Source organism: Protopterus annectens, chromosome 14.part0, assembly GCF_019279795.1.
Source record: "Protopterus annectens isolate FY-2018-M chromosome 14.part0, PAN1.0, whole genome shotgun sequence".
Lineage (NCBI taxonomy): Eukaryota > Metazoa > Chordata > Ceratodontiformes > Protopteridae > Protopterus > Protopterus annectens.
This window is the reverse complement of record NC_056748.1, coordinates 32,929,092-32,949,182: the sequence shown is the minus strand read 5'-3', so window position 1 is coordinate 32,949,182 and position 20,091 is coordinate 32,929,092.

The following is a 20,091-nucleotide window of genomic DNA, read 5'->3' as shown; positions in this document are numbered from 1 at the left end:
ACTCCAAAACAGACCCCTGAGATACACCTCATCCAGCACCCAGTTCCTCTCCTTAACAGTCCTGCTGCTTCTTGCTAGACCCTGTTACTAAGAGGCTGATTGATCCAAAGTGCCAGGTTTGTAGAAAGATCCTTTTTATGTAACTTATCTACCAACAGTCTGTGATCTACTTTGCGAAATGCTGAACTAAAGTGAATGCATATTATATTCACAATAATGTTATTTTCAATATATGTTATAATGCTGTTAAAAAGAATGGGATATTATAGCAATAACCCATGTCTGGGTGTGGATAATGCTGGATTTACCCACGGTTGATGTGGTTTGGTCATGAGGCGAAGCCTAAGTGAGCAAACAAAGACAACCGTGGGTAAATCCAGCATTGCCCACACCCAGACATGGGTTATTGCTATTATACAATGACATTATTTAAGAAAAAAAATACTTACTTTTCTTAAATAATGTCTTTGTATAAGGACAAAGTGCTGTCCTTTTGTCGCTGGACATTTCCTTGAACCTTATCTGATGTACTGCGCATGAGTTTGGGACTTGCGTTCCCACGAATACCTAGTACATCTGTGCTTGGGAAAATAAGGAATGGAGAAAAGAAGATCTCAGTTGCTCCGTTTTTCTTTTGTTTTGTTTGTTTTTAAATTAAAAAAAACTTTAGGGCAGTTTAAGGGTAGGAGAGACAGCATGGACAAAATAGAAGGGATATCAGGCACGTGTGTTTAGTTTTAAATAACGTACATGATTTCCCAAGTGTTTTGTCCAAGCTGCCTCTCTAGTATGTTCAGAGTCCGGATTACGGATTTTATTTTTAATTTTTAAGAAATAAAAATAAAATTTAAAGATTATACCAATGGAAAAAAAGTCTGGATGATCAGACCTTTCTCCGCTGGTATATTCTCGGATTTACAGCAGACACGCTGGTTGGGCTGGCCAATCAGCATGCACGTTTTGGAATGTTAATGGCCAGTCATTGCATAATAGGTTTTATGAAACATTCTTTAACAAATGTATTTTCACAGATGTTGAGAAATGCTTTCTTATGTAAATCATCAGTTAACATATTTAATACTCGGGTCCCCATTATTTTCCTGGAATTTGAAAGTTGACTAATAAAGATTTGTTTGACAATAAATGATTTTGGTATGGCATTTGTTTTCAAACCAGACCTCTAGAAGTCAACTTAATGATTGCGCTAGTATGTTCCTAAGTGTTTTCAAGTCTTTATTATTTATCTCATCTCTTCTTGCCACCTTGTTATAATCAAATTTTACTGGTGAAGTACTAACCACAGATGCATTAATGATAGTGTGTTCTTCATTACTCATGAAATTGTTACTCACCAGTCTACTGTTATTGACATAAAGCTCAACAAAATGATCAGAGATGACCTTAATAGTATCACTATTGTCATTTACTTTATCATCACCTGTTTTTGGGAGATATAGATCGACGTCCCTTCAGAAGGTACTTTAAAAAATTCCTATTATAGCATTCATGTTGTTTTATCATCCTATCCTCTAGGACCTTTTGGTCCTTTTTCATACTTTGCTTAATATTTCTGTCCAGGGTATTTATTTCTGTTTTCTGTATTGTATTGTCTCCATTTCTTTAACTCACATTTTCTTCTTCTGATTCATATTTTTGTAATACTAGTCATCATATGAGCCTTCCACATGATTTAAAATGTTTTATTCTAGTGTTTGGTTTTGTTTTGCTTATTTAAATTTGTAAATCGTGCTCACATTTTTCCACATGGCTATTTATGTCTTTGAAGTGCTGCTGCAAAGCTTTACTGTATTCTGTAATGTAATTAGTTTTAAGATTTATAGCTAAGTGCTAGGCCCTAAGTGGGCCATTTTAAGCCTAGCGAGTTTCCCTTTTTGTGCTCAAAATAATCTACCCCATTTGGTTAGAGATTGGCCTTTACCCATCCCATGGTCGATAATTATATATTACTCCTAATGACAATGACTGGTATCATACAATAGATAATCTGAGGAGTCCCACGCAAGAGATAAAGCGTTTGCTAATACTGCAGAAGAGGTTTAGATCCCTGGGTCAAGTATTTCTGATGTCATTGGACTTACTGGTGTGCAGTACATCTATTAGTATGTGTTGAAAGATGCCTTGAATGCTAGACACAGGTCAACTCTTAACAGTCTGTAGGATACTGACTATAGTGATAGGGTTTTGAGTAGGTCCATGTGGTGCATGTTGTTTAGGCGTTGTATCCTTTTAGTAGGGATTTCTGTGGGTTTTACAGTTGTTGCATATGTCTGGACAGGTACATGTCATGGGAGCATTATATCTGATGACTGGCCTAATGAGGGCTGAGTAAATGGGGACAATGACATCTCTAGATCTAGACACAGTTCCTTTGTTTATAAGCTATTCACTATAGAAGGAATTTCTTACAACAATGGACACATGTTGTTCAAAAGTTAGGTCACTGTTCACATAAGTTTCCAAATCCCAAACAACTAGGTCAACTCTTAGGGGCATATTGTCAGTGTGGTAGCTCCCTGGGTTAAATGACTTCCCAAAGGATACAACTGTAAATATTTTGGCCTTTTTGTTTCAATTCATGGTTTTGGCACTAGTTATTTATTTGGGACGAGCCTTCCTGCAAGATGGCTAAGTCATTAGAGGATTTATTTACTGCTCCTAGTTTGAAGTAATCCACAAACGTAGTCAGCGTCAGCCTTTTGGTATGCCAAACAAGAGGGGTCTTAGCATGGAACTCTGAGGGTCTCCACTGGTGACTGGCCTCTTTGTGGAGGTAACTTCCTGTAATTAGATTTCCTGATTCCTACCTTTAAGGCTGTTGGCATGCCAGTGGGTGACATAGGGGTTTATTCCCAGTTTATTTAGCCAGGTTGAGGTATGAGGTGTGTATCATTTTTCCTTCATCCATTGCTTCAGAGACATTTTCAAAAAAAATCCACCAGGTTGTGTAAGCATGACCTACCCTTGACGAATCCAAACTGAGATGGGTCCAGCGTTTGGTGGTTGTCTATGTCCTGACCGATTACGTGATTGATTAGCTTCATGAGTTTTTCTAAGTTTTCTTTACTTTTGTTTCACACTGGTGTGCTCAACATAGTTAATATAGTTAAATAGTCATATTCCTGGCAACAAATCCATCATATAGAAATCTGACACTTTAACATTTTTTTTGGTTTACGTATAAAATCAAACATGACATTTTTTTCTGATCAGAACTCTATCTGAGACAACTTCTGTTTTCACAAGAAAGATATTAACATTCTCATAATTTTTGTAGTATTATATACCTTGTCCAAGATGTACAAGAGAGATTTAAATCTCCAGCAATTATCCCCTTTATGCATGCACTAATAAGTTATGTTTTATTAAACTGTCCAAGTTGGTTACTTTTGATTTTTGTGGCCTATAATTACTTTCTCTTGGCATTAGCGTTTTCCCTATGTTAATGACCACCAAAACACAGTCAGCAGTGTTTTCTTTGTTACTAAACTCATTAATGTATTGTGGCTGTAAATCTTTTCTTACAAAAATTATAGTACTACCTCATTGTCCTGACTTATTGTACCTATTGCACGTATATGATTTAAAATTCTCAGACATGGCAGTCCATTCTGCATCCTTTTTCCATGTTTCAGTAATGACTGCAATGACTATATTCCTGATATTAGAACTTCTTTCATCATCAGAGTTTTGTTTTACAAACTGCAAACATTTGTTGACTAAAGCATTCCAGTTTTCTGCTAGGTGTGGTGCTGACTGATGCCTGCACATAGAAAAACCTACAACTCAATCAACTACATATTTCAGCAGGTCATTTGCTAAGATCCTCCTTCCTGCCTTTGATAGGTGCATTCCAGCTTTGTAAACATTTATGAGCACATGATAAAAGCTGGGTAGCAGATAGAGTTCCATCCTTTATTTGTTCAGCCATTTTGGTATAAGCATTGACGCAATCTATTTTTGCATTGCTTCTGATTATTGTGACATTTTCTGAAAGTGATTTCAAGAAAGTTGGCATAATCCATTTTTCAGAAATAAAAACCATTCAGTCTATAATTTCTTTTACTGTGGAGTGTAGATCATTTAAACTAATATCATTTTCATGCATCAAGATTTTGTCATAAGTCTTGTTAGATCATTGAAATTTGTACAAGGCTTCAGTAAAATCTTTAATTTTTATGCTTGGAAAGCACATAACGACTCTGTTTTCATTATATCCTTTGCAGATAGATAGATAGATAGATAGATAGATAGATAGATAGATAGATAGAAGATGCTATAACTCAGATTACTAAATCTCACATGAATAATACTGTTTTTCATTCTAGCTGATTTGTAACCTAATGGTTTCATTACATGATGCCCTATTAGATGTGATAAAGGAATTACATGGTTATTAGGAACCACTGGTCCATCACTTCCTTTCAAACAGATTTCTTCTTTGTTGACTTTCCTAGCCTTTTACCTTATGATAACATGTCCTGGTTGGGAATTTTTTCCTGGCCTTTATATTTTTTCTGTTTTATCATTTGGTTGGTCGGTCACCCTGAATGAGTGATAGTCTAGTCTCATCTAATTCTTCATGTGTTCCCCTGTTGGTGGTTATGACACTTCTTAACACATTCGCTCCAGTGGAGCTCAGGAAGTTTGCACTGTAACTTCCAATGGGTGGAGCCTAAGCCTTTTGACAATCAAATTATGCTCTCACATTTCAAACAAATGTTCATATCTCTGGAACCATAGGAGTTATGTAAGAAGTATAAATGGCAAACTGTTCAGCACAAACTATTTTTATAGTGGTAGTATTCTCTGGGTTCTAGGTCTTAAACCAAATTTTATAAGTCACAGTAAACACAGTAACTATTACATTTGTAATATTTTGCAAACAACCTACAATATCTCAACAACTACTCAAGTTACAGACATACTGTCAGCAGCATTTTTATTCGTCTAGCTGAGATCTTTCATATGAGGCTAAGGAGTTCTGCCAGTGTTACTTGGTTGTTGAGATAGTTAGAAAAATGTGAAAATAATATCCATACAAATTAATAACATAAAAAACAACAGTTAATATCTATTTACCTGCACTAGACAGAGATCAGATATTAATGTGGTTCAGTTTTCCATTATGTAAGCTTTAATATGAAATCATTTAAAACATTGTATATAGCATGGTTTTGGAGTTATTGATTGATGCAGATATGAACAAGCAATATTTGACACCTAGAGGTGTCAGTAGGAGTTAACTACAAGGCAAAAAGGAGAAAGGTGAATACTCCATGACAATCGAAGCAAACCAGATAAACAACTGCTTCAAATATCCATAAATCCACAGCTTATTGTAAAATAAATGGCCTCTTTATTATAAAAGTAAGCGCTTTCACATCTCCCTGGACGCTTCATCAGACTTAAGACAAATACAAATATTCAAAGGACCTATTTAAATATCAAATTAACTCTCATAGGAACCAATCAAATGTCTCTCTACAGACATATGATAAAATAAAACAATTTCCTTAAAGGCATAATTACTTCTATTGTTACAAACATATTATCATAAAACTTTCACTTCTGTATATCTCTCTATACCAATCTATTACTTATATAAAAGAAAACCACTCTAAGAACATATTTATCATAAGAAGTTCTGTATAAAAAACTTATATATATATATATATATATATATATATATATATATATATATATAAACAAACATACAAAAAGAAAACATATAAGTATACACAGAGACTGAAATACAAAAATGCATATATTCTATATATATATATATGTGTGTGTATAAATAAGGACAATAAAAGAGAGGGGCAAGGGGGATTATATATATGTTAGTTCACTCAAAAGAAATAATACACATATAGCCCTAATGTAATGTTAAAGAACATCTATACTTAGTGCTCAGAGGTTTATCTGAAAGAAATGGCTTTAACGTGAATCTATCATTCAAGCCATGTCCTCTGTCAGCAGACAACCTAATTATCCATTTTGCTTCTTCTTTTTCTGTGTAATTACTAATATTTCCTAACCTTTCTGTGGCATATATGAATTGCAAAACCATAAATCTAAAAGTGTGTGTCATATCATTTTGCAGAACATGGTTAGCTAAAGCATTACATTCATTCTCCCTATTGATGGCATATATGTGTTCTTTAATCCTCTCCCTTAATGTTCTATTAGTTTTACCAACATAGAAACTTTTACATTTATGACATAGAGCTAAATAAATTACATTTCTAGATTTGCAATCAGCATAATGGCTGAATTCATATTTAATACCTGTATCAGGATGTTCAAAACAATTTGTATTCATGATGAAATTACATTGGTTACAACTACGACAAGCAAAAGTTCCTTTTCTAGTTGAAATGAATCCCCTATTTGCTGTTTTCTCATAACAAAGTAGTCTTTTTAATGACTTGGTGTTTCTATAACCAAATCTAGAGTGGGTTCCAACTAGTCCTTTTATATTGTCATCCAATTGTAATATCTCCCAATTTTTCTTAATAACCTCTGTTACTGAACTATTACTATTTGTATAGAGAATAACTATCCTTCTAATTCCTTGACTATTAGTTCTATGTTCCATAGGGGTTACTCTATTTCTCCTGATATATGGTAGACCAGCATTATCACGATCGATCTCTTGTAATACTTTGAGGAGTTAACTACAGATGCACCTGGAGGTGTCACTAGGATGTAATGAGTTAAAGTTGTCAGTTTTTTTAACTTTTCTTTTTTATATTTTGTAAGTTTCAACTAGTCCCCTTGCTCATTCTTAGTGACATATCTGGATGTTGATCATTGTCTTACTCTGTGCTCTTTTTCACTTTCTATAACTTTCTGTATCCCTTCTAACTGCATTATAGAACCTGATTTTCTACTGTCTGTATTATCCACATTACTGACCTGGCCTACTTACTATCACATTACTGACCTGGCCTACTTACTACCACATTACTGACCTGGCCTACTTACTACCACATTACTTCTTTTAAATGTTTGTCACTGAAAGCTATTTTGAAACAAAAAGGACTGAGACACTAACATGTGAGAGTTTTATTATTTCATATTAAGACTTTATTAAATGAGGACCATATGTTTTTTAAATTATAATTGGAGTGAAGTAAAGAGAACATGATTATTTATTTCTTATTTAAAGATGGGGCATTTTTTATACTGTTACAACTGCCTGATGATGCATTGTATGAAAAAGTTTTAGCAGCATATTTACAATAAATACTTTTGCTTCCATGGTGTGTTGAATGGTCTTTTGTTTTTTTTTATTCTGACTTCTACATTTTTTAGTACCAAGCCAGTATATTGTCATCCTTTTTGAGAAGAAATGTAATTCCAATATATATATATATATATATATATATATATATATATATATATATATATATATATAGTCTCTTTATATTTCTAGTAGAGCTTCTTATTAAATTTTCAGAGAGCGTTATATCTTCATCATTCTATGGACACCAGAACTGAGAACAGTACACATACTGTGTCCTGACCAGGGATCTACTGGAAGAAATATTACCTCTCCGTCCCTGTTGTCTGTTCTGTGAAGGATAAAACACAACATTATATTGACTTTGGCTATGTTTTTATTCCGATTTATAGCCTGCTGCTGTTACTGTAGTAAGCTACTTTCCCAACCTGTGCTTTTTAGGGTGACTCCACCAAGTTAGCATTCTGCTTTGTGATTATTAGAAGCTAGGCGATCCTAGCTTATATCTTGCTGGATTAAACTTTACATACTGCTCTGGAAAGAGGACTTCATGCTTCATTGCTAATGAGGATGATAGAAGAAAAGTAATCAGAGGATGAGTTAGTGTTGTCCTGGGGTGATGCCATGGACTGAGAAGAGGCTGCAAATAGGGAGATTGATGTTGACAAGAAGTGCAGACAGAAGTTGTAAGTCAAGAAGGCCTGGCTGTGACTAATTAGTATTGCCAGTTGTAAATAAGAGAAATGAAAAACAGATTTGCCTCTTTAGATTGACAAAAATGAAATACATTTCTCTGTAGCACTAGCTAAAACCTAATAAAGAAATTTGTTATTGACTGCAAATTAAAAGGATTATGTGCATTATAGAAAGATAATGCTTATAATGGATAAATATGCAAAAGAAGTTGCATTAATGTGAATAGACTAAAATGATTTGCTTGATTATTGCAGTGGTGTTCATGATGTGAAAAGACAGACGATAGGAAGGTTTGGAATGGTGCATATGAGATATGGCTGTATTTGGCAATTAAAGAAAGTTAGTTCATTTGACAAGTGTTGTGTTTATGAATGACAAAAGGGATGATAAACTATAGGGGACAGCCAAAGATATGTTATTTTTGTGGAGTGACAGCACATTTAACAGCGGATTGTCCTAAAAGGTGCCTCAATGTAAAGAACAAGGTCATCCAGTGAAAGCCTGTAAAAGTATTTGTCAGGCACAGAGAGGGGCAGAGAGGTAATATTTCTTCCAGTAGATCCCCGGTTGGGACACAGTATGTGTACTGTTCTCAGTTCTGGTGTCCATAGAATGACGAAGATAAAACATTGCCATTTATTAAATGCTGGAAATGATGTAGAAATTGAAGAGAATGTAATAAATAATGCAAATGGCGATACTTTTAGTCTAAATTTTGTTGAAGTTTTGCAACACGATGAAAATATTGAAATGATAATGATGGAAATAATATACAAGTAAATAATGTATTTATTTTACATTTGTTTACCAGGAAAGTCCGACTGGGCAAAGCCCATTTTCAGCGGAGGCCCGGGGAGAAAAGCTCCAGATAAAGAAAATACAGCACAGAGATATGTAATACAGACAGTTTAAATTAAAAAAGTGTAAAACAAACTTACAATATTCAAATAAATGCAAATGTGAAATTTGTACAATAGTAAATTAAAACATTTGAGTACAGTACAAAATAATACAAAATCAGAGTAACAACAAAAAATGTATACAAAGATAATCTAAGTCAGCCTTAGAAATAAAAATAATTTGCTGTGTATATATCAACAGGCATTGAGTAGATTGGTAGGAAAAGAGAGATTAAAAGACAGGAGAAGTCAGATATGGATGGAAGTGCTCAGGCAGGCGCATTGCATGAGCATGTATCTGATAAATACATTTTGAGTAGTTTCTTGAACTGGGTTATATTGTTAGCAGATCTGACATTGTGGGGTAAAGAGTTCCAGACTTTGGAAATGAAACAAGAATAAAGGGATTTCCTGCAGAATTATTGGCTTTAGAGACCTGTAGTAAATATTTATTAGTTGAACGAAGTGTGTAAGTGTTAGAGTAGGGAAGTAATAGGTATCGAAGAGCTGGTATAATTTCAGGGTTATAGAATAGGTTATAAAATGATGAATGAGATCTGTTGAGGGTGGGGAATAAGAGAATAAGGCAGCAGAAAGAAGTACAAAATAAATATGATATATTGCAAAAAAACAAACAAAAAAAAAACAAACAGAAGAGGGTGGAGAGATAATGCAAGAAGAAGTTGTAACACCTATTGAAAATTGGGAAAGGCAGCGAAAATTCAAATAAATGTAATTCTAGATGCAAAGAAGGTGAATGGATAATGTAAGTATACTGACAATTCATGTTAATAATACAAAGAATAGAGTACAACATTTTTAAGTGTATGAATGCTATAACAAGGTTGAGGAAGAAATAATTTCTTTAGGAGACCCAATTTATTTAAATTAAGATCAGAAGGAGTAATGCAGACTTTGAAGCAAGCATGTAGAATGGCTATTTGGTAAACATACATGTTTAGGTGTAACAGTATTAATTAAGAATGACAAGATTAAAGTTATAGATGCTGTTATAGGTATTTCAGGGAGAATGCTTGTGTGTTTGTGTGCTATACACATGTGAAGAGCAATCCATTAAGACTGATAGTGGAACAATCATATGCAGCAGTGGAACAGAGAGAGAGACTTTGAAAGCTTGAGGAGTTAATATGAGCTTTTTAACATTTAACATGGAAATGGCAATTGTGAAGGATTTTAAGAGCTACTTAAGAAACCAGAGTAGGAATAATTACAAGTGATATGAAGTTTTAAAGGCAAGTAATAAAATATGGTAAGTTGTATACAGCAAAGAATAGACCATTTACTGTAAAAGGGACAAAATAAACTCTAAGACTGATTACATTTTAATATATGAGGGGCTGCATAAAATTTGAGGGAAAGAAAGCATAATTTATGGACCATTTAACAGTGGGGGTACAGTGTGGGAAATGTGGGAAAAAGTTAAAAGTTTAACAGGAGGAGCAAGTGAATCTGATGAAATGGTTAGAACTTTTATGGTGTAAGCATAATTCAGCAGAATATTGTTATATTATCTGGTCAAAGTAGAGGGTTAAATTTAAGGAAAAATATTAAAAGTTGTATTTATTAGTGGAAAAAAAAGAAGTGGAAGGTGGTTTAAAGAGAAGGTAGTATAGGAAAACAAAGTTATTTTAGGTGAAGGTGATAAAAAAACAGACAGGAAAGAAAAATACATTTTTGAAAGTAATAATGAAATAATGATGAGCTTAATATTCCGACAAAGGTATTTCCTAAAGAGAAAGATGAAAGAAGTGATACATTTTGGTGAAAAATCATTAAAGCAAAAGAGAGTAAAATATGGAGTTTAAAATGAAAGGATGTCTGTAAACAAGAAGATATTATAGAAATAATGAAATGGGAGGTTATGAGATGAGACAAAGTGTATGAAAAGTTAGGGGCATCTCAAAGGAAAAGATTGTTCAGTTAAATGAAAGAATTAGGAAGTAAGAGGAGAAGGTGTACCAGGACCAGATGATTAGGGTATGATTTTTACAAAAGAATGTTAGATAAGGAGAAAAACGATTTTCTCAATGTCTTAATTAAATGGTTCATTGAATTATTTTTAGAGGAGACATTGTTTGAAGGGGAGATAAAGTTTATTTATATGAAGGGTGTGATGTCCTTCCTCTGGCCCAGTAATCAAGGAGCCTCAATCCTCACCACTGACACCAGCGGGGAATGTTCATGGTGAGAAAAATAGACACGCACAGTATTTTCAGATGCAGTCCCCTGCACCAAGTACAATTTTCCTTAAGAACACACAGAGAATGCACACTCCAGTCCTGTGGCTGGGCTTTCTCTCCAGGCCCTGAATAAGTCTCCCCACTGACCACTATAGGGTTGAGACCTTATCCGGGTATTCCAAGCCAAGTCTTCCACCACCATCTCTATGAAATCAGTACTTTCAGTATCACTGTTCAAAGTAGCTGTCCCACACACTCTCTTTGAGATTTGATTTTCACACCCACCCACCCACCTGGGAAAGGCTGGCACAACTTAGCTGCTCTGTCACCTCGACCCAGACTATAAGGTAGATCTGTGCCATCAGAACACCCAAAGCCAGCTCCTTTAAGGCTCTTACCAGGGTACCCAATTACACTTATTAAAATGAATACTTATATAAGTGGTAGTGTTTAACCAAGCAGCAAGACTGTCAGGAATGTGGAGCCACAGTGCCACTTAATAAATGCAGGTACTCTCAAAGGTTAAATATTTTCTGAAAGGCCATCCACAATGAAAGGTTTAGATACATTTAATAATAAATAATACAAAAACATGAAACTATTGAATATCTATTTACAATAAACATCAGAGTTTCAATAAAAGAAAAAAAAAAACAACATTGATGGAAAGACTCAGAAAGATACAGAAAAAAATACATTTAGCTAATCTCACTATATATTTTTTAACTGACTGAATAATTACTGCCCCCTAATTACTTACTAAAGTAAGACAAGATGAAAGCAGATGATGAGTGTCTTGTCAGGTTCAAAAACAGAGTGCACTTATCACATCTCTCACTAGTATCCAAATACCATTTCACTGCTGGCTACAAAATAACATCACATCTGGTCACCTGACTCTGTGGTTCCCATACTACCCGATCACTAGAAACTGAGCCAGGACCTGGCATTGATGTGTCACAATATACACACACAGAACTTTAGCTAAGGTTTATTACAGCATCTGGAAACTGTAAAACAAGTCTAACACCTCCACCCTTCATTCGGAAACTAACAAACTATTCTCTAGCAGCACTCAGACTTGTAAGATAAAATCTTTATGGCCTAAACCAAATCACTTAATTTCAGGCTATTTTTCTTAAAGTTAGATAGGCTTAACTTAACCCCTTCCCCTCCAGCATCCTCTGTTAAAATATATACATGTAATCAGTTATAACAATACGGTCTGACATACATGTATATTTCTTTTCTATCCAGCGGATCCACTGTTTTTAACACCTTTATTGAATTATCAATTGTGACATAGGCAAAATTACATTTATACAAAAGTAATCAAACAGTATTAACAAATTAACATTAACAAACATTATACTTCACATGTATTATTATATATCATATAATCTAAGCAAAATTGCATAAATTATTCAATTCCTGTCCCCCTTTTAAACAAGAAACATTATTAAACTACCACTTACAACATAAGCACTCATACATTTATATAAATGAAAACTAATCACACCAACACAATTCTAGTTGCAAGCATTTTATATCACAAGCCATACTGACACACACCTAGTTGCAAACATTATACATTACTTGTAATCTATCCAATCATTTTCAGTCAAACATTACATAGTTCATTTAAGTCCTGCCTAAATTTAAACCTCATTCCTCCCTTGTATGTAATGTTCCCACAATTCCCATTTTTTCCTATGTAGTTTGCTCCTACCCTTTTCTAGAAATCTCAATTATAGTTGTTTTATCTCTGTTGCTATATTCACTACTTCTAATATAGTTGTCTTACATTTTGATTTCCATTTTCTAGTAATTGCTTTTTTGGCAGCCACCATAATTAAACACAGCAAGGCCTTACTATGTCTAGGCAATTCTGATTCTGTATCGCAGCTCAGAAAAATCATCTCCCTCATCACACCAATCTGCCCACCAGCATCTGTGACAGTATATTCCACAGGGAATCCTTAAAGTCCACAAATCAACCACACTCCCAGAAAATATGTTTCCAAGTACCTCTTTCTTCCCCATCCCACCTCGAACATTTACTGTCTACATGAGGAAAAATTCTCTGGAATCTACTTGGGGTATAAAAATATCTATGCAAACATTTCCAAGGAGAAATCCTAATTCTTCTAGATTTTGTTGCATGTTTGGGAGACATACATATATCCTCCCATTATTTCTTTGTAAATTGCTTATACAATCTATCTTCCCAATCCTTTATAACCTTATCTGATTGATTCTTATAGTTATGCAATATTTTATACGCTGTACTAACTATTCCCTTTTAATTTCAGCTTCTGTTCTAGATTCTACTAAAAACTCTACCAGTGCTGGTCTTTCATTTAGGACCCCCCCATTTCTTTCTCTTTGCCTATACTCTGATATCAATCCTTGATAGTGTGATAGGGAAGGCAATCTCTGACCTGCAGTCCAAATAAATTCTTGGCCTCTTCCCATTCTATTCCCTTTCCCTCTCTAGTTATTTGCTCCCAATACCTTGGTTCCTTTGTCAGTTTTCTCCAATAAATTTCAGCCCCCTCTTGCCTATTGTATATATATCCCTAATTGCAGTCATCCCTATTGGCAGAATCTCCGTTCTCCATTCCCATGTTGGCTTAGTTCTTAGAATACTCCCTGCTATTTTATGAATATAATACTCTGTATGATTTTTGTTGTTCTCCTTAAAGGTCTGGATCCAAAATCCCAGTCTTTCCTTGTTTCTTCAGCACCCCCCCCCATTTCATCATCATCCCTTTCCACTTTGAATTATAATTTTCCGCTTGTGCTGTGTATAGGAGCTTTAAGTGTGTAGCTCTGAAATACCCCTTCAAATTGAGTAATTCCAATCAGCCTTGTTCTACTGGAAGAATCAGCTTACCCCACTTGACTCTTGCTGCCTTCCCTACCAAGATAAAGTCCTTCAGCTCTTTGTTAATTGCTATCCACAGCTTCTCCTCTGTTTGATAAAAATATGCCTGACCTGTGTATAAGACTAAACAGACTAAAAACATTTTAATTGCTTGTATCTTACTATCCATATCCATATAACAAAGCTTCCGGTTTCTCAGTTTTTGTTATTATCTATTGTTTACTCTCTTCCCACATATCCTTAGCTGCCACACCAGAATCTGTTTTTAATCCATACCACTGTTAATACATTTTTAACACAAAACACTTTAAAAATACATGTTTAACACAAGCATTGTACAAATCAGTTTGGTATTCAAAAGACATAGAATTCCTTACAAAACTCCAGCTACCTATGCTGCCATATGTTACACATGCAATGCCCTACTCCCTCTGGCACAGATGGCACTACCTCACATCATCACAAAGGGTGACAGATAGGGCATTACAAACTGGAGATCATTTACATTAAGTAATATAAATTTATATTTTATATGAAAATACTACAAAGGAGATTTTGCATGGCAATGGAGGAGATGATGCATAAAGGAATTTATGGTATAACAGGAAGGAAAATGAGAAAGATGGTTGTAATGAAGGAAGAGTGTCAAAGGAAAAATATACTTTAAAAATGATCAAAACACGGTAGGTTCAGGTTAAGGCACTTTAATCTTGCAGCAAGGAGACAAAAATGTGCTAATACAGAGTTTGTCTAACCAGAAACAGGAAATGCATTCATTTTTATAGGTTATCAAATCAATCCTGTCCTACCATGCTGACGTAACAGATTACCACCTTTTCATCATCATCTGCTGACCATCTTTCCCATGAATTTCTGCTGATTTAAACAATTTTTATGTGAAACTTCCTGAGGAAAACAACATGGCCTTGGTTACTTTCAGTTAGATACTTGTTATGTTACATTCAAGATACTATGGCTAAATCGAGCACAATGCTAGCAGTTCATTTCTGTAATAATCCTTTGTCTACTTTATCTCTAAATTACTGCAGCTGCAGAGGTTCCCATCCTCTGGACAAGGCTGTTTGTCTAGAATCATTACATTTATAATATAAGGTATTGTTCATTCATATACTTCTGACCAAGCAGATAAACACCTGCTTCTCAAGTACATTTCCACAAGGCATAAACAAGAATATTGCTGTGCTAGCAGTTACTAGGTCAGAGGGCAACTTGCAAGTTTCAGAAAGCATGCTGCAGTTTTCAAAAAGCATCTTTTTCAGTCTCATATGAAACTCAATTTGTATAACACATAGTGCATGAAAAATAGGATGAAAAGCATATTAAAAACACTTGATTATTAATTTGGCATTAAGCATACACACATTAATACATATTTTTCTAACATCTCCCTCCTGTTAATACTTTTTATTCTATTTTCAAAAAAGAATAAACAGCTTGCTTCTTTTCCAAACCTCTTCCATTCAGGATTTGCAGTTAAGAAAGTCATTCAGTTTAAACTTTTATGAAAGTGTTTCGCATTCTAGCAGCTCTTCAAATTCAGTACTTTGAAACATAGTCTCAGATACGGATATATCTATAAATTCTTTAATTAATCTCTTCATGCAGGGGATTCCGCAACAAATACAAACTCCTATTAGGAGTAATCCTACCCCAATAACAATCAAAATGTTCATAAAAAAGGAGCCCCACCCCTCGAAGGCATTCTGGAAAAACTCTGTCAGAGGGTTTGGGCCTGGTTTGGTCATGGCCGACACTTGCTGAATTACCTCAAGATGATCGTTGATCTCATGCTGATGGTCAGGAATAAATGCACAGCATTCTTCTTTGATCAAAGCGCAAGTCCCGCCTCTCGCCGCTAGGGTGAAGTCAAGAGCCATTCGGTTTTGGAGCGCTACAATTCTCATGGCATTCAGTTCATCAGTTATCAGTTCAAGAGCAGAAAAAGTCACATTACTCATTATTTTGAGAAGTTTGGACAGTTTTCGCAGCTCCCATATTGATTTAACTCCGCCATACATGGGTGATATACCTGCCCAGGATATAACAGCATCACTCAAGTTCATGTGCACAAGTTTGGTTCCCACATTACGATGGTCTTTCCACCCTGCTTCGATTCGTCCCACTGGATTCTCAGGTTTCTTAACAGTCTTTTTGGTTACGTCTCGAGTATTTCGAATACTCTCCTGAGGCAAAGCTGCAGTGTGTCGGATGGCCGGAACCAGGTACCCCAAAAAACAACTGCCAGACCAATTCTCAGGTAACCATTTATATGCCTTTTTACCACATACAAAATAACAGTCTTCTACCTTAGTTATTACTTTGTTACGAAATGACTGCCCTGCATGAAACATTTTCCTATCTATTACTGATAACTGTTTGAAAAGTACAGGATTGTGTTGTACCTGATCAAGAGTCTTATGCATAGATTTCAAAAATGAGTCATAATCTGTACTTCTCTTCAAGAGAAATCTTGATGAGTGGATGGGAGATCGTAAGTTTACCCCAGGGGTCACATCTGTGTCACTGCTAGACAGGGGCACAGTAAACTAATTCTATTATATAAGGGGACCTTCACTGTGTCACTACTAGACAGAGGCACAGTATTCTAGATTTATTCTGTACATTTTTGTACCATTTCATGGGGTGGCAAAAGCCACATCACTATGGCTAGGCTTACAAATGCCCCAGGGCAGATAGCCTAGTACTATACTATGAAACTATGAAACTACAAGATCCACTCAAATCATTTGGTTTACTATAACATTTATACTGTACTGTAACATTGCATTTACTCCATCCAACTTGGATGGTATCATTTTTATAGAAACATACAATTCCTTTTTGTGTTGCAGGCAAATACAGTGCTACCTTATCTTGTGCTTTAATAGCAACTGTGTCAAAAAACAGATTTTCCCAGGTCTCATTGACCCCTAGGGGAATAGCAGTCATTAATAAACCCCCGTATGCTGTTGGTATGGTCGTACAGACCCAGCAGTTCGAAACATTAAAAGTCTCTGCGTACACACGTGTAATTGCCTGATAAGTGTTAAAGTTCGGATGCCAGTCTATGTTTGGTTCATTACGTCTAATCAGTTCAATCTTTGTGGCAGGAAAAAGGAACGGCCACAACAAAAAGAACAGTGTGATTAATATTACAATAAAAACAATTATACAAGTTTTCTGAGGTTGCTCAATGTCTCTACTCACTCTGTACCTGGCCATTTTATTCTTGTTGTGCAACAGTAACAAAGTTTTTGTCCAGTTCAAAGTTTTTAACCAGTTTACAGTGCGTCAAATGAATCCAGGAAGCTTGCTCTGCGATCTTGACTGCAGCAGGTGTTGACAGTAGTACTTGGTATGGACCTTCCCACTTTGGAGAACTCCAATTTTTCCGCTTCACAATCTTCACCCAGACCCAGGTGCCTGGGGCTACTGGTGCTTCCGATTTCGGTTGCTCTTTATCTGAAACAGAATTTATCTGCAAAAGTTTGTTATTCAAAAATCGCCTCATATATCCTGCAAGTGAACTGTCAGCCTCCTGCTCTGTAGACATGAGAGGTTTCCACTGAGGTGTATAATATGCCCTCCTAAACAAAGTTTCAAAAGGAGTTAATCCCTTTACATTTGGAACAGTTCTCATACTCAACAGTGCTAAAGGCAAACAGTGCACCCAGTTTTTCTGTGTCTCTTCTATCAACTTCCTAAGTTTGTTCTTCAATACCCCATTATGCCTGTCTACTAGCCCTGCAGATTGGGGGTGATATGCGCAGTGGTGCTTTAATGATATCCCAAAATAACGACTGAGTTGCTGGATCGTTTGGTTCACGAAATGTGTCCCATTATCACTATAAATCTTTTCCGGTATGCCAAATCTGGGTATAATTTCTTTAACAAGGACCTTTGCAACAGTAGCTGCATCTGGATTTTTAGTTGGAAACGCTTCTAACCATTTGGAAAACATGTCTATAATAACAAGGCAATACTTCTTATTTTCACATTTATTCAATTCTATGAAATCCATACAAATAGTATGGAACGGATATGGTGGTGTAGGAAAATTCTCTTGCTTAGGCTTCAACGCCCCTTGTGCATGATGCTTGTTACAAACATGGCATGCTGCACAAAAATTTTTTGTATAATTCGTAAATCCGTAGGTTGTAAACTCTCGATTCACTAACTGTACCATCCCCCCCTGTTGAGACATGGCTCTGCCCATGGCTCAACAATGCTGCATATCTAAACAAATTAGATGGCAAAATTGGTTTCCTTTCCTTGGAGATGTACAGTCCCTTTTCAAGGATTGCTCCTCGTTTTATCCACTTTTGTTTCTCAATATTTGTAGTAAGTGTCTGCATTGTTTTTAACATTTCTAAATCTAAAGTCTCTGAGGGTTGTAATTCCTCACTCAAAAGAAAAGTCTCTGTGGCTGAGGCTGCCTGCTTCGCAGCTGTATCAGCCTGTGCATTACCTTTTGAAATTCTATCCTGTTGTTTCGTATGAGTTACACATTTGCAAATAGCTACTTTTTTAGGTAACTGAATTGAATCTAACAAGTCTAAAATAAGTTGCGCATGATTGATCGGTTTACCAGTAGATGTTATCATTCCTCTATTTTTCCACTGTTGCGCAAAAACATGTACAGTAGAAAAAGCATACTGACTGTCAGTATAAATGTTCACTTTCTTACCTTTTGCTAAGGTACATGCCCTTGTTAAGGCTATCAATTCTGCTGCATGTGCAGGTAAGTTGTGTGGTAAAGATTTTGCTTCTAAAGTTCCAGTATCAGAAACGACTGCATATCCCACTAGGTTCTATCCTGTAGGACCCCTCCTGCATAAGCCATCTACATAGCATGTCACCTCAGCATCATCCAAGGGAACATCTGTAAGGTCTTGTCTAGGTAATGTCTTTTGCTCAATCTCCTGCAGGCAGCAGTGTGGTTTACCATCTGCAGGGGTTGGAAGCAAAGTTGACGGATTCAAAGTTGTGCATCGTTCAATTGTCATATGAGGTTGGCTCAGCAGTATGGTCATACAGGAAAGATGTCTAGCTGGAGAAAGATATGCTACTTTTTCTTGCAGTAAAATAATTGCGACTGCATGAGGCACTCTCAATGTAAGAGGGTGGAATAACACTACTGAGGCTGAAGCCTGCACTGCCATTGCAGCTGCAACTACTGCTTGTACACAGTGGGGCAAAGATTGTGCCACTGGATCTAACTGTGATGAATAGTAAGCTATGGGGCGTTGTTTGTCCCCATGTTGCTGTGTCAATACTGATGTCATATAACCTTGCTTACAATCTACAGTTTGGATAAACTGCTTGTGATAGTTTGGTAATCCTAGAACTAAGGATGATGCTATCAATTGCTTCAGCTTACAGAAGGCTGCTTCTGCTTCAGGTGTCCATTGTAATAAATCTTGTGCTGCCATCAGCTTTTTAAATATTAAATCGGCCAGTGGAGCAGATTCCAAAGCATAGTTTGGTATCCAACTCCGGCAAAAATTAGTAGTTCCCAGGAAGGACATCATTTCCTTCTTGGTAGTTGGTCTAGGTGCTTGTAAAATTGCCGTTTTTCTGTCTTCATCTAATATTCTACCTTCTTTGGATATTACATATCCCAAGTACTTAACTTGTTTTCTCCAAAGCTGTAACTTGTCTTTGTTTACTTTGTGACCTTGAGTAGCTAAAAATTGTAATAAAGCTATCGTGTCCTCCTTGCATTCTTGCTGGGTGGGGGCTGCCAGCAGAATGTCGTCTACATAAAGTAGAATCTGACTACCTTCCGGTGGGATAAATCCCGCCAGCTTGCTTGCCATTTCCTGTGCAAATATTGTTGGACTTTCGCAATATCCCTGTGGTAATCTGGTATATGTATACCGCTTTCCCTGAAATGTAAATGCAAACCAATATTGGCTGTCAGGGTGTATCGGTATTGAGAAAAATGCATTACTAATATCTACCACTGAAAAATATTTCTGTTCTGGCTTTAAGTCATTCAATAAGGTGTGTGGATCTGGCACCATTGGTGCCCTGGGTATAACTGCATTATTTACAGCTTGTAAGTCTTGGACCATACACCATTCCCCGTTTGCTTTCTTGACAGGAAATAAAGGTGTA